At 37.3% G+C, this 16,742-nt stretch overlaps 1 long non-coding RNA gene and 1 pseudogene across 4 annotated transcripts in view; one reads left to right on the top strand and one right to left on the bottom strand.

Annotated features, from left to right (window-relative positions):
- The window catches only part of LOC114895939, a 187,223-nt gene that overhangs the window by 146,845 nt on the left and 23,636 nt on the right, over positions 1 to 16,742 (bottom strand). For all 4 annotated transcript variants that reach the window (XR_003793665.1, XR_003793664.1, XR_003793667.1 and 1 more), the window contains exon 3: positions 15,792 to 15,939. This is a non-coding gene — a long non-coding RNA (uncharacterized LOC114895939). The remainder of the gene's footprint in view (positions 1 to 15,791; positions 15,940 to 16,742) is intronic.
- Positions 6,077 to 6,267, top strand: LOC114895938 (annotated as a pseudogene).

Below are 16,742 nucleotides of genomic sequence, written 5' to 3'. Positions count from 1 at the left end.
GTTTACGGGAGGATGGTTGACCTGGGATGGAAGGTTGTATTGTCAACTCAACCATGAGCAAAATTTTTAAAGTTTAGTATGTTATATACAGTTTGATAAACTGTTTAAAAACCTAGATATTGTCTCCACTTTCTGAGCCTACACAAAGGCTTGGAATCTCATAAAGAGAGATTATTTTTAAGAACTCTGGAATTTTGTTTTTAGTCTAAACCATAAAACAAACAAACAAAACAAACAAAAAACTGAAAGAATAGCCATTTCTAATCCTGTCCAGTATATTCCAGCTAAATGGAAGAAGACATAGAATAAAAGGAGCTATTCGGTCATTTCAGAACTTCAACAAATATTGAGTTAAAATATTTTCTCAGTAAAGGTTAAGGCTGAAGAGCTCTGATTCCTCTGAAAATGCTTCTCTTATCTCTAACCTCCATGTTCCTTGACATTATTATTTTTTTCATCTCCCTTCCTTGAGATGACTTGTCTTTAAAACTAAATCAAAGGTGGAAAAAGAAATGTAGCAAATTGTATCTCACAAAGGCAAATGAAATAAACTTTAATGACTCAATCTGGAATTATAGCTCATGTCACCATTTATCATGCTTGAAAACCATGATGAACGTTTTGTAGGATCACATTACATGGCTAAGTCAGAAGAGAATGAATGAAACAATGCAATCCATCTGATTCATTATGGCCAATCTCCCCAGTCACAAATATGGAAGAAACCAAGAAAACTCAGGCCCTTCATTGACACTGAAAAATAACATAATGAATTGCCCAAGGCCACCCCATTTTCCTGGAATCACATAAATGTAACCTTACGTGGCTTCTTTTGCTAATCTATCCAATTCAATTTTTACCTCACTGGATCTTGAAAAAAATACAGTGTACATGAAGTTCTAACTTTAAACTCCCTCTGCCTTCTAGGATTACTAAAAATCAATTGGTTGATTGTTTAAGTGCGAAGTAATTTAGATTTATTTTCTGGTAGGGCCTGGCGCTCCTTACCAAAAGAATTGTCTATTTTACCTAATCTAGCATTTTTTGCTTCTGGATTTATTTTACATAGTAAATTTCTGCATCAAATGTTCATTTAATGGGTAAAGCCTTAAAATAATAGACCCATTTTAAATAAACTGTCCAATAAGTAAGGAAAGTCTTGAAACTATGGGAAGTAAGGCTATTTCTACTATTATGCTTTAAATCTTATGGTTCACACGATTTTCTTATGTGCACGTTTTGGCTACAAGTACCTCCTCATATTAAATAAAAATGGTTTCAAAGCAAACTGATTCATGTGTCAGCATAATCTAAATACAGAAGGTATAATCTTATAAGTAGAAATGGTGCTAAAATTCTGAAGTTAGAAGGTTTACTGTAAGTAAGAAGCCAAAAGTTCAGACACTCAACCAAAGTTGATCCAAACCTCTTGGGTTAGAAATATCACAAAAGTGAGCTTTTCCACAAAATGGCCTGTATTTCCTGTTTTTAGCTAAGCTGGAAGTGCAGTAGGAACAATACTTATTATGGCATGTCATTGTGTCTACTTTGGGTTTGAAAACACCAAGCAGTGACTATAAGCATGACAAATCAAAAGGAAAAAAATGAGTGGAGAGGTGTTCTGGGCTAAGAAAGGGAGAAGTAATGGAAACAGAATTTCCTAACTTGACCACCAGTTAACCATAGCTTGGATGTCCAACGTGCTATGAATCACGAGCAACTAGCTCCAAAATAATACAAGAACATCTTGGGCTAGATCATTACTGCAGTATATGGTTAATAAAACTTCCAGAAAAAAAATTAGCAGACATAGTTATTCAAGGGGTAAAATGGTACTCATGTAAATTCCTTTTTACAAAATAATCTGGGAATGAGATAGCGCAAACGACTTGCTAGACAGACAGACACTTGCTAGACATTCACCACATTCATTTAGAAATTTTAGGCAAAAATCACAGCTCTCATCAACAGGGTTGATAGTAACTCTTCACAGGAAGAGTGTGGAATTCTTAGAACACAGGCTGAATTTTCAAAAGCAAAGTCTCAAAAGTTTCATGGATTGTGAATACAGAGGTATATTACCCAAAAGGCCACTTAATGCTGTTGTCTCTAACATAATTTCTTACAGTCTTTAAACTAAAACTTCTTAGTTGATAAACCCATTTAGTTAACATATTTATTGAATCTGTGCAATATTGGCCATGCATACTCAGTTAAGAAAGAACATTTGGGAGCTTTTCCTCTTTTCTACTTGATTGCTCCATAATCAAGGGCATGCTGTGAAGTTGGACAAGTCACTTAGTGATGCAATATCTAAGAGTCCCCTTAGAAATATTACTTGCCCTCTAACAAATCAATCCTCAAAGATGAAAAAACAAAAAAGAATTAGTAATAATGAAAAATAGGAAAAGAAAACAAGTGTTTAGGATTTGCAGCCAGGACGAGAGAGCCTTAATAGTATAATATATTGACACTAACTATAAAGGAAGTTTGTGAGTCCTTGCAAAGAAGAGTGAAAAGTAAGAAAACAATGAAATGAGACAGCAGAACTGAGACACAAACCCAAAACAATGAAGAAAATGGCAATAGGAACATACATATCCATAATTACCTTAAATGTAAATGGATTAAATGCTCCAGCCAAAAGACACAGACTGGCTGAATGGATACAAAAACAAGACCCATATATATGCTGTCTACAAGAGACCCGCTTCAGACCTAGGGACACATACAGACTGAAAGTGAGGGGATGGAAAAAGATCTTCCATGCAAATGGAAATCAAATGAAAGGTGGCGTAGCACTTCCCATATCAGACAAAATAGACTTTAAAATAAAGACTATTACAAGAGACAAAGAAGGACACTACATAATAATCAAGGGATCAATCCAAGAAGAAGATATAACAATTGTAAATATTTATGCACCCAACATAGGAGCACCTCAACATAAGGCATATGTTAACAGGCATAAAAAGGGAAATTGACAGTAACACAATAATAGTAGGGGATTTTAACACCCCACTTTCACCAAAGGACAGATCATCCAAAATGAAAATAAATAAGGAAACACAAGCTTTAAATGACACATTAAACATGATGGACTTAATTGATATTTGTAGGACATTCCATCCAAAAGCAACAGAATACACTTTCTTCTCAAGTGCTCATGGAACATTATCCAGGATAGATCATATCTTGGGTCACAAATCAAGCCTTGGTAAATTTAAGAAAATTGAAATCGTATCATATATCTTTTCTGACCACAACACTGAGACTAGATATCAATTACAAGAAAAAATCTGTAAAAACTACAAACACATGGAGGCTAAACAATACGCTACTAAATAACCAAGAGATCACAGAAGAAATCAAAGATAAAATTTTAAAAATACCTAGAAACAAATGACAATGAAAACATGATGACACAAAACCTATGGGACGCAGCAAAAGCAGTTCTAAGAGGGATGTTTATAGCAATACAAACCTACCTCAAGAAACAAGAAACATCTCAAATAAACAACCTAAACTTACACCTAAAGCAATTAGAGAAAGAACAAAAAATCCCCAAAGTTAGCAGAAGGAAAGAAATCATAAAGATCAGATCAGAAATAAATGAAAAAGAAATGAAGGAAACAATAGCAAAGATCAATAAAACTAAGAGCTGGTTCTTTGAGAAGATAAACAAAATTGATAAACCATTAGCCAGACTCATCAAGAAAAAAAGGGAGAAGACTCAAATCAATAGAATTAGAAATGAAAAAGGGAAAGTAACAACTGACACTACAGAAATACAAAGGATCATGAGAGATTACTACAAGCAACTCTATGCCAATAAAATGGACAACCTGGAAGATATGGACACATTCTTAGAAATACACAACCTTCTGAGACTGAACCAGGAAGAAATAGAAAATATGAACAGACTAATCACAAACACTGAAATTGAAACCATGATTAAAAATCTTGCAACAAACAAAAGCCCAGGACCAGATGGCTTCACAGGTGAATTCTATCAAACATTTAGAGAAGAGATAACATCCATCCTTCTCAAACTCTTCCAAAATATAGCAGAGGGAGGAACACTCCCAAACTCATTCTACAAGGCCACTATCACCCTGATACCAAAACCAGACAAAGATATCACAAGAAAAGAAAACTACAGGCCAATATCACTGATGAGCATAGATGCAAAAATCCTCAACAAAATACTAGCAAACAGAATCCAACAGCACATTAAAAGGATCATACACCATGATCAAGTGGAGTTTATCCCAGGAATGCAAGGATTCTTCAATATACGCAAATCAATCAATGTGATACGCCATATTAAAAAACTGAAGGATAAAATCCATATGATCATATCAATAGATGCAGAAAAAGCTTTCGACAAAATTCAACACCGATTTATGATAAAAACCCTCTAGAAAGTAGGCATAGAGGGAACTTACCTCAACATAATAAAGGCCATATATGACAAACCCACAGCAAACATCATTCTCAACGGTGAAAAACTGAAACCATTTCCACTAAAATCAGGAACAACACAAGATTGCCCACTCTCACCAAATTATTCAACATAGTTTTGGAATTTTTAGCCAAAGCAATCAGAGAAGAAAAAGAAATAAAAGGAATCCAGATCAGAAAGGAAGTAAAACTGTCACTGTTTGCAGATGACATGATACTATACATAGAGAAATCCTAAAGATGCTATGAGAAATCCTAAAGATGCTACCTGAAAACTACTAGAGCTAATCAATGAATTTGGTAAAGTAGCAGGATACAAAATTAATGCACAGAAATTTCTTGCACTCCTATACACTAGTGATGAAAAATCTGAAAGAGAAATTAAGGAAACACTCCCATTTACGACTGCAAAAAAAAGAATAACATACCTAGGAATAAACCTACCTAATGAGACAAAAGACCTGTATGCAGAAAACAATAAGACACTGATGAAAGAAATTAAAGATGATACAAAAAGTTGGAGAGATATACCATGTTCTTGGATTGGAAGAATCAACATTGTGAAAATGACTACACTACTCAAGGCAATCTGCAGATTCACTGCACTCCCTATCAAACTACCAATGGCATTTTTTATAGAACTAGGACAAAAAATTTCACAATTTGTATAGGAATTTGTGGGATAGGGAGGGTGGGAGGGAGATGCAAGAGGGAGGAGATATGGGGATATATGTATATGTATAGCTGATTCACTTTGTTAAAGCAGAAACTAACACACCATTGTAAAGCAATTATACTCCAATAAAGATGTTAAGAAAGAAAGAAAGAAACAAAGAAACAAAGAAAGAAAGAAACAAAGAAAGAAAGAAACAAAGAAAGAAAGAAATACTGGGTCTCTTGTTTGGTGGCAGTCAGGCTCCCTTCCTGGCGCCGTGCTGTTGGCGGGTCTGAAACAGACCTGAGCTTCACTGTGAGGCCACATGTAATTGATGGTAAAGACTAGAATAGCCTTGCTGGACTTGAATCTAGAAGACTATGTATATTTATTTATTAAACTTTGATTCCATGACAAAAAGACTGTGTTTGATTTCTTCAGAAGGACTTGGCTAGCTGAGGGAATCCTGACACAAAGGAAACTCAAACTACATAGAAGCAAAACAAACACATACGGTGTGGCTCTCCTCATTTATCAATTGCATGAAGATGAAACCCTGATAGTGAGTAATTTACTGGGGCAAAGACCATGTCTCATTCATTTTTTATTTCCCAGCATCTAATCATAGTGTCTGGCATATGGTAGGCATTCTGTAAACATTCAGTGAACTGAACTGGACTGTGTTGTTTCATATCCCCACTGCTGGTCTCCTTTCATCCGGGTAAAAACTGTACTTGACCTTGGCTCAGCTCTTCACTTCCTCAGAAAGATCCTCCCTGACATCCCCAACTTGATCCATTCCCCCTAGTATTTACAGTTATATTATTATGCACTCTCCTTCAAAGCACCTATCACAACTATAATTTTATATTTATTTACAAGGCTCTTTGAGATAAACCATAGAAACCATAAACAATAAAGTCAAAGGAGGCATCATGCCAGGTGAGGCAGCCTCGGATGGCCCACGGAGCTGCAGCTGCCCTTCGAGCCCTCCTTGCCGACACATGCTCCAGTTCCTGCTTAGATTTACTCTTGGCAACGTGGTGGGAAAGTATCTGGCTCAGAGCTATGACATACCAAACCTGGCTAAAAAACTTGAAGAAATTGAAAAGGATGTGGACACCAAGAAGAAACCCCCTAGTTCATGAGGCCGACTCCAGCACTGCCTCCTGGATAAACTGATTCTACTGTTCTTGAGGGCCTTCTTTACCATCTGAACCAAAAGCTTTTGTTTTCATCTCCAGCCTCAGCAATTTTCTTCTTTGCTAGACCCTGTATTGCCTTACAGCACAAATGGGGCCACAAGTTAAGAACAACCCTTACTTTTCAAACATCCTCACTTCTTCCCTTCCTCCTTCCGGCCACTTGGGAGGTCCTGAGAATGGAATTATGGTGCTAGATTAGTAAACATGACCTTAAATTAGTAGTCTCTCCCTTATTCTTTGGGATTTCTACTACCATTTTCAAAAGAAAAATTGATGAGTTTTGTAGAGCTGATGAGATATAAATAATGCTGATTTCACAGTCTAGCAATTATATTGGGTGTTTAAATCTTTGGTACTAAATTATGTTGTTTCAAAGTAGTAATTAAAATGAAAATCTAGAAGCCAGTTTCTGGTGAATTATCCACTAATTTTATATTGTTGTCAGGAAGCTCCATAGTTGCTAATTTAACCAATAAATCAATTTGCTATTCATTAACCAAGAAACTCTGTTCTGAGAACCCTATCAGGAGCTGGAGAATTTTAAAGTATTTAAAGTAATGGCCTTTGTCCTCAGTAGAATTCATAGTCTAGTATGCATATTTTTTCTTAATGATGCATTTGATCTGGCTCTATTCTCTCATAAGAATCATACTTATTTCATGGGATTACAGGCGCATTTGACACTACATGGTAGATAAATGAGAAGTTGTCTATAAAGGAAATTTCATGCCTTTTTACATTAAAATAATGTATTTACGTTATAACTTATAGTGATTCTCATAAGAAGACTTTGTGTTTTCCTTTCTGCAACCATAAATTACTCTTGTAATTTTTCAAATGTATAATAGTCCATAATTATTTTTAATTGAAAAAAAAGTTTAAATACATAACTTTCCCCCTGGGTCAATACAAAGTAATCTGCGTTGTCCCCCAGCTCCTACTTCCTCTTCCTGGATTCAGGCACTCACTAGTTTCCTATATCCTTTTGTGAAAGATTTTGTGCCTGAACAAACACATGTAAGGGGGTGTTTTATACAAATGATAGCAAACTATACACGGTGTTTTCCCCAGTGGAGGTCATTCCATATCCGTAGGTAAGGAACAAAGAACCTCTTTCTTTTTTTGGCTACATAAGGTTCTACTAAATGAATATACCATAATTTATTTAATCTGCTTACATATCTGTGCAGGGGGATAGCTCCAAGCTAAAGTCCTGGAAGTGTAATTTGCACTAAATATAAATAAAGGCCCATTTCATTGGATGTTTTGTTCCAGAGGGCTAATGGGCAGCTTCACTGATGAAGCCATTTCTGAAGACATTTTAGCAGAATTAGTAAACTGGAAGAATGGTTTAGAGACCTTTTTTTCAGACACTGATGCCACTGATACTAAACGTGATTATAAAATGAAGTGATTCTACCTCTCTTTGAAAACATGGATCTTTCATACATGGAGATAAGTTTTGTCCCTGTCAGGTTGTACTGGTGCGTGAGACAGGTTAGGATCATATTATGGTTTGGCTTCTCCCTTGCAGTGTGATCAGGGGCAAGCAGCTTATTTTTCTGAAACTGTTGTGTTCTCTGTAAGGTGTGGATGCAATATCTACCTCATAGGGCTTCCACGAGAAACAGGTGAAATAATGTATGTGATGTGTAGCACAGTGCTGTGCAAATTGTCCAATAAATAGCAGATATTAGTCCAAAAAATTTAAAAAGTAAAAAAAATAAAGTCAAAGGAGGCAAGAACTGTGTCTTTTTGTTTTCCGCTCATGCAGTAAATATTGTTTTTGTTGGCTCTCAGTAAATATTTGTTAAAGTAGTGAACCAAGAACCCATAATTTCATGGTTTCCTCTCATTCTAATAATACTCACAAGGCCTCAAATAATATGAAATAAATTATCCAGCACACATTCACATAACAGTCAGAGCTGGGAAAGTAAGTTTGTGCCACAGGCCATCCAGTTAGGAAGAATTCTGATAAGGAAGAATTCTGAAAAATGCAAACATCTTTCATTATAGCCAGAAGTACACCAACCTGGAGAATGCCATAGAAATTTTTGTGGAGAAATTTTTCTTCTTTTATAGGCATCTCAGTTGTTTTATTTTAAAAAAAGAAGAAGAAAATAAAGCATAATCCATTAAGTTTAACCACTAAAGGTCAAAAACTCCCAAATATTGTCAGTTGCCTATGACCCAACCTAGCAGACTATGTATATTTACATAGTTTAGTTTATCACATGTGAGCAGTTTTTCTATAGTATTGTTTTCTGTATCTTGGAAGTAAAAAAAAAGAAATACTGTCCTGATCTAAAATACAGTACTAAAGGAGTATGAAATGTGGTAAATGACAAAGTTCTTTTCTGGTTAGAGAAAAAGAAAAAGCAGAAACTGAAACTTGGTCACGTTTAATCTAATATCTGAACACTTATAATAAACCAATGTATCCAATTTTTCCAGTCAACAACTTCAGTAAAATTCCAGAAGAATGATTAAGGCAAAAAAAAACCATCCTAGGAGGCTACTGATTTAATTCAGTCGGACCATAGTTTTGAAGCAACTCCTGTGTGTCAGGCAGTGTACTCAGCACAAACGATGCAGCCATGAAAGACGCAGATACAGTCCCTGCCCTCAGGAACTTACAAGCACTGAAGGAGTCCCCAGTCTGTATCTCAACCCTTCACAACAGTTCTATCTTCTTCCAAGTCTTTGGGGGAAACTCCTGGCCTCAGGCAGGTCCACAAGGAATGCTCTCCTTCCCCTAAGGGGAATTACTTCTCTTCACTTAGCCTGAATTCTTAGGAACAGTGCTATGTACCAAATCAGGTTTCAATAAATATTCTTAGAATAAATGAAAGAAGAAATTAACTAATCACCCAACTGATATGAGAGGGAGCTGTGTAAATGAGGAGTTGGACAAGAATACCCATGGCTTGCTTTCCACAAAGTTCAGGTGTTCTGCTTTGACTCTGATCTTTTACCTGATCCCGAGACAAAGAAGACATTTTTATGGCTGATTTAAGTTAGCCTTACCCAAAAGTGAAAGTTCAATTTTCTTCTTCAACCATGTAATATGTGCACCAAATAACTCTGGCTCTTACAAGGTAGAAGAATCTCAGTTCTGTCACTGTGTGACTTCAGAAAAATTACAGATTCTCCCTGTGCCCATTTTTATATCTGTAAAATGTTGGTAATCATGTAGTAAATTTGTGAGGATTAAATAAGGCAATATATCTAAAGCGCTTGGCACAGTACCAAGCATAAGGTGAGCTCTCGGCCAGTATTGGTATTATATTATGCATGACTTGTAGCATTATTATCCCTCTTTCCATGTATTTTTTACTGGAGAAATCAAGGTACTGGTTAGATTGAAGAGCTCTGGTTAAAAGGCTCAAAAAAAGATCCAGTACCTCCATTTAATCATTCTACAAATATTTATTGAGCTTCTGCAAGGCATCAGGGTTGACCAGCTCCCAGAATCAAATGGGTGACTTACCGGGGGCTTGGAAGGGAGAAGGCAGAACTGTGGAAGAATAAGTAAACCATAAGTTAATGGGCCCAAACTAAGCTCCAAATCCTGAAGACAGAGAGCATAAATAAAAGGGGTCAGGCACAGAAGTGAACCTCAGAGTCCTTGGGCAGCATTAAGTCTTAGAAAATTGTATTAACCTTTAACAAGAGGAGAGTCCAAGGTTGGAGAACTTTCTTACCCATGACTGGCCCCTACCTAATCTAGAATGCTAAAAAGCATTCCCCATCTTAAATGATCTTAAATATTATCAGAGATGGTTTTTTGTGTTAATGTCCATCATCATAAAAAATCAAGAGAGAGAACACAGTTATCTTGCCAAGAACTGGAGGGCTATGCAGAAATGGAAGTCTAGTAATGAGCTAAGGATGAAAAGCCAGCCTGGTGAGGAACAATGAGGATAATTTCCAAATATGTTGAGTAATAAAGTGGGAAAATAAAAGCAGTTCCTCAGACTGAAGACCTATATCCCAGGTTTGTTCAAGGCTGGACTTAAAGAAACTGAAGTCTGCAGGGGAAGAGGAGCAGTGAATTATCTAAGAATCCCCAACTTCTCTGCAGTGTCATGATTTGCTGATTGATCTCTACCAACTACATATCTGGTTTACACAATGTTCATTGTGAAATGCCAGAATCATCCTGCTAAAAATACACAAGACTCAGGAAACCACATTCATGGACTCAAAATGTCTTGTGGTTTTTTTTTTTTTTTTGCACTAGAACAGAGATTAGGAGAGGAGGAGATGGCTTGAGACATGTCAGAACTGTGCTGTGAAGGCTATTTGCAAACTAACATTCATACTTTTACAGATGCTGGAAGAATATGTGACATGCCTGTGTCAGAGACAATTGACTTTATTCCTCTCAGCAGTAGTGGTAGCCAGAATATCATTATTTTCTTGCACTAGTTCCCAGAGAGCCAATTCCCATAGGGCAACACAAAGAGGGTCAGGTGACACCTGTACATACAATAAGCATTATAGGAGAAGGACCCTGAGTTTAGGGAACCTGAATCTTTTATACTGGACAGTAAGCATGCCTGCCCTTTGCTCTGAAGGGAGACACTATCTACATCTTCTAAGGCTATTCACTGCACAAACATTCTGGAAATAATAGAGTGGAATAAAGTTAGTTATTTCCTTTGCTCATAAGACAGGGAGAAATGTGAGACTCCAAGACACTCCAAGAATTGTCTCCCAATATGACCTTGACACTAGGAGTATTCACAGAACATGCTTTAGTGCTTGGCGTCCTGTTGGTCCACACCTTAAATAACCGTGGATCTGCAAAGTCCTTTCTGATTCAGGATGTCATCTAATCTGAACAAACCATTATTGCACATTCCCAAGAACATTTTCCTGAGCTTGTCAAACCACTTATGGGTATTCATTTCCTCTTTATTAAGGTCAGCACAAATTTCTAAAACTATTGTTTTTTACCATTTCCCAAAAGGATTTAGGGATTCATATTGTAAAAGGCTTCTGCAAAGTAGAACATCTCTCTTCCACTAGCGCTAGAACAGTAGTCAAAATATAGTCTAGACCTATCATGGATTTAAGGTAGGCATAGTCCTACTTTATACTATGAAAACATTTCAATAATAACAATGCTCCTAACATCCACCTACCATTCCACCCAAGCCTCCTAAGAAAGGGTGTCAACACTGAAGAGTAGCAAAGGCATGAGTCCTGGCTTTAAAGCTTACTAGCTATTGCCTTGGGTGAGTCACTTCATCTACCTTAGTCTCCTTATTGTGAAATAGGTGCAATAATACTCACTCTCCGTACCTCACACAATTTTTGAGAAAATCAAATGACTTAACATCTGTGAAAGCATTTTATGATCAAGAAAGAAATCTTAGCCTCAGGAACTGGGTCATCATAGTATCGATATATTAGGCAGAGTTGTGGCATAATCAGTTCTCTGCAATTGGACTCTTGTGTTATTGGGTGTGTACAGAGGAAATCTCTTTATCATCAAGGATTTGTGGGGGAGGGGAAGGGATGAGGCTGCTGGGTGAAAAAGGTAGGGGGTGGGAGGGAACACAATGTTATTTCTAGGTCAGAAGCCATTTCCAAATATATAACAGAGCCAAGGTTTTATGACACCAAACATTGGCTTTTGGTTAATTTTTACTTGAGAATCAGTGAATAGAAAGAAATATACTATCCACTTTTCATTAATATCTTCATTAATCTGCCTTCCACGTTTTTGTCTTTTTCCAAGACGCCAGTAAGACTACTGTCAGAGTATGTTATTTTCCCCCGACAGTGTCAGAGTGGGCTACAAGCAATGCACGAAAGTCTCAAGAAAAAATAGTTTAAAACCCATAAAAGATGGATTGCAACTGAAACAGTTCTCATGCTGCAAATTATGAAGACTTGGATCAAAAATTCTGCTCTCTGCCTAATTTTCCAGAAATGGAAAACCTTATAGACTGTTAATATAGTAAAAAGGCACAGAGCACAAGCACTGACAGATCAAGAGTGGGAAGCAAAGAAAACAGGAGAAAGTAAAAGGGACAGAGATCTGCTACTGATCCAAATAGTTTTGAAATAAAAACTAGAATAAAAATGAAAAAAAAAAACTAAAACATGAAAATACACTCTTAAGACGTTGCATTATTTCCTTTAGGAAGAAAACTTGATATAGATTATTTCTACTCCCTAAGATCTTGTACTCTGTTCTCTTTTCAGAAGTTGTCAAATTTTGGTAAAGGTACAACTTAAAGGAAACAGATTTTCCATTAAGGTTAACAAAAGCATCTCTCAGTTCCCTAAGTTCCCTTGAAAATGCAAATGCTTTGAATCAGCAATGGAATTAGATATGTCTAAGTATGTTTCTAGTAGCATCCAATAGTCTAGAAAAAAGCAATCCATAGAGCTTCCAAGTATGAAGTCTCTTTCTGGAGAATAGTGAGTTCGGAAGTCAGTTTGTGTACCATGTGTCTTTTATGTTCTATTCTGTTTCCATTCTCTCTTAGCTTATTTTGACCTGTCTTCTAGTTCATCAATCCTGTGTCTTCTAGTTCATCAATAATGTGTTCACCTGGCTGTTCAAAACATCCAAAGTTTTTAATATTAAATATTGTATTTTTCAGCTCAAGAAGGTCCATTTGATTAATTTATATGGATTCCAATTCTCTGTTGAAGTTATGTTTTCATCTGTTTTGTACATCATTTTCTCCATTTTCTTGATCAGATTAACCATAGTTATTTTAAAGTCCCTATCTGATAATAGCAATATCTAAATCATGTATGGGTTTATTGTCTTTTTTCTCTTGGGTTTTGGTCATTATTTTTTTTCCGGTTTTAAAGCACATCTTGTAATTTTTTTTTTTTTTTTTTGCGGTACGCGGGCCTCTCACTGCTGTGGCCTCTCCTGCTGCGGAGCACAGGCTCCAGACGCGCAGGCCCAGCGGCCATGGCTCATGGGCCTAGCCGCTCCGTGGCACGTGGGATCTTCCTGGACCAGGGCACGAACCCGTGTCCCCTGCATCGGCAGGCGGACTTCCAACCACTGCGCCACCAGGGAAGCCCGACATCTTGTAATTTTTTATTGACTGCTGAGTATCACAGAGACTCTGATATGGTCCTTAAAAGAGAGTTAAATGGTTTTCTGAAATTCAGGAAAAAAATGCTGATAGATCAACTGATCCTGTCTAAGCTTGATTTAAAGCTCTGCTGTATTTCATTTTTCCTAGGGTAAGGTCCCTACTCCTAGGGCTTGACTGACAGGGTCTTCACTGAGATCCTGAGGTCGTTTACCAATGCCCCTGTCCTTGAATTCAGCACTTGAATTCCTATCTCTCTCCCCGGTGTCATGAGGCTAAAATACCCCCACAGATCTGTTTTTTAGCCATTCAGATGTCCTTTTGTGCTACATTTCTTGAGGTCTTTGTCCTGCTTATGTACAGACTAGTAGTTGACAACTGACTTGAACAGAATTTATATGGAGATATTTGGGCTACTGTTCTGAGGCTTACTCCCTTCCAGAAATTTTCCCCTCTAGTTCTAGCCCCTTTGTTTGCCCCGAAGTCTGATATCATTCTCCTTAGTCCAATAACAATTGCCACTTTCTTCTTCTTTTTTTTTTTTTTTTTTGCGGTACACGGGCCTCTCACTGTTGTGGCCTCTCTCGTTGCGGAGCACAGGCTCCGGACACACAGGCTCAGCGGCCATGGCTCACGGGCCCAGCCACTCCGCGGCATGTGGGATCTTCCCAGACCGGGGCACGAACCCGTGTCCCCTGCAACAGCAGGCGGACTCCCAACCACTGCGCCACCAGGGAAGCCCCCCACTTTCTTCTTATACTTCATTCACCTGTGCTAAAATTTAGACAATGCTCTCATAGGGGTAGCCATGGAGAATTTAAGTGCAGCCAATGTGCTTCTCTTCTCTCAAGGATCAGAACCACCCTTGCGTCCCGACTATGTCAGTTGCTCTCCAATGTCTTCAATCTATTATCTTACATATTCTGTCCAGCTTTTATAGTTATTTATTGCAGGAAGGTTTGTCCATTACAAATGACTCCATCATGGAAACTAAAGTCTACAATACAAACGTTATTACAGAGAACGCTTAGTGCGTGCGGTAAGCTTTCAGGTAGAAGCAAGCACAGATACATGGATCATGATACAAAAGAGAACCAGATACCCTCCTTAAGGTTGGTAGAGCAGTAAACATTGTTCGACATGGTAGAATAAAGTAAGGGAGGATTCACTGTATGGTGGGCAGACTACTATGACAGCAAGCAATAGAGAAATTCTGATTTACTGTAACAATCAAAAATAAGCACAATTCAACATCGAGGTAGCGACAGTCAGGTGAGCACTTGTAACAGGGGCTAGGTGATCCTCAAAATTCTGAACTTTAATATGAACAAGGCTTCTAGAAGGCAAGGAATCCCGAAGTAAGGCCTAGCATAGTTGCACGGGTCTCTGGTGCCATTAATTTTCCCTGCCAAAGGAAGTCTTTTATTTTGTCTTGATCATGGCTAATCAATCAAGCTTAATCATTGAGAGGAACCACTCTAGGCTTAAAGCAACTTTGACTAGTTAGAATAAACAGCGACCTTGGCCATCAGTAATTACATAAGGAGATATATTTCTATCAGGAGATCTATACTCCATTACCACCTGTTCAGGTTCCATTGTAGGATTAGACTACAAGAAAGAACCTTCCATCCTCAGCATTATTCAACTTCATCAGTGACCTAACCATCCAACAGAGATCAGGGGGCATCCGGCCCATGGGATTTGTGACTCACAGCAATAACTAAGTTACTTACTTAATAAAAAAAAATCATTAAAAATAAAGTAACTTTTTTTGCTTTAAAAAAGTCTAAATAAAAATATAAATTAATAAAAATTAATCAAAATCTGCCTTTCCTTCCAGCATATAAGTATTGCATTTACCATGAACAGAGCATTATATAATGATTAATGTTTAAAGAATTAATATTTTTCACACAATTTTTACTTTCTAGCTAAGCCACTACAAGAGACACAGTATTTATTTATGCATCTCTCTCTACATTCCTCTTCTACCTATGAGGGAAAACATGGCGTTTTCATCAACTTGATATTCCCAGGGCGTAATATGGTGCCCAGTAGGTGCACAGAGCAGGTGATTAACAGATATTCATGAGTAAATCAATTAAACATTAATTGGGATGGATTTGCACTGATCCAAGGACATGCCCGTCATGCTGATATCAAGCTAAATGGACTTTCTGTCAGTACAACTCTATAATAAAGGTGGAGAAGAGAAAAGGATCTGGATTGTTAAAGGGCTCTAATTTACAGATCCTTTCCTAGGAAGGATATAGGGTAAAATCAGAAGAGGAGAGGGTATTTATTCAAGAACTGGCTCCGCCACTGTCTGTCTGAAAGTGTGTCTTTGAGTAAGGTGCAAATTGCCTACAGAGTCAGTTTCCTCACCTGTTGAAGGGGAGGTGCGCTCACGGGCTTTGCAGAGTTCTGCAGAAGCGGTGAGCCCAGCTCCAACCCCCTCTCTTGAAACAACTACAGCTGCTGCTCCTGGTTTTCATAGGTTACATTTTTGTAATTAGGTGCCGTGGTGAGAAGCCTGAAAAGCATAAGACCGCATGATCAGAAGTGTTTTCTTCCAACTTTACCAGTTTCTAATTCTATATATATTTAACTAGCTGAGAAAAAAAAAAGAAGCTGTCAGTTTCTCTAATCAGAACCAAAAATTAAACTACTACTTTCACAGTGCTTACTTTTGGTAGATTTTCTAAAACAAACTCCCAAGACTTTTATAATTTTTAAACTCACATACTTAGTGAATATTTAATCCATGTCTTAAATACATTTACCCAGAATTCCTGACAGTGCTTATTCTGAGAAGTAATGCCACATCTAAAGGGACTTCTTAGTCTATTTAACAAATATTTCTTTAGAAGAAAGCCTGAGTTTCAAAGCAAGATAATTTAATTTAGTAACTAAGCTGCTAATTTACCTTGTTTATAAAATTTTTACTAATTGAAAACATTATTCTTCTGTTTCTCATTCAATGGCCCTTACTGTGAACTAACAATGCTTATGAGATCACTGGAGCACTGAGAAGCCCCTCTCCAGAAAGTGAATTTCCCCTTGATCCCTAATTTTTTTAGTTTTTTAATTGGGGAAAATAAATCTTTCATCTTCCTTGATAATATTAATTATTAAAGTAAATATAATAGTCTCCAACATTTGGGGAGCACTTAGTATATACATCAACGCTATTATAAACACTTTAAATAAACTATACTTCATTGAATTCTCACAACAACCCCCAAAGGTAGGTTTTGCTATGCTCTCATCTTCCAAAGGGGCAGCTGAGACCCAAGCTCTCACACTTACTGAGGGGCAGAACAAGCCCCACCCAAG

This window comes from Monodon monoceros, unplaced genomic scaffold, assembly GCF_005190385.1.
Source record: "Monodon monoceros isolate NGI ecotype Baffin Bay Population unplaced genomic scaffold, NGI_Narwhal_1 Super_Scaffold_15, whole genome shotgun sequence".
NCBI lineage: Eukaryota > Metazoa > Chordata > Mammalia > Artiodactyla > Monodontidae > Monodon > Monodon monoceros.
The sequence above is the reverse complement of the archived record's forward strand: the minus strand, read 5'-3'. Positions and strand labels throughout refer to the sequence as shown.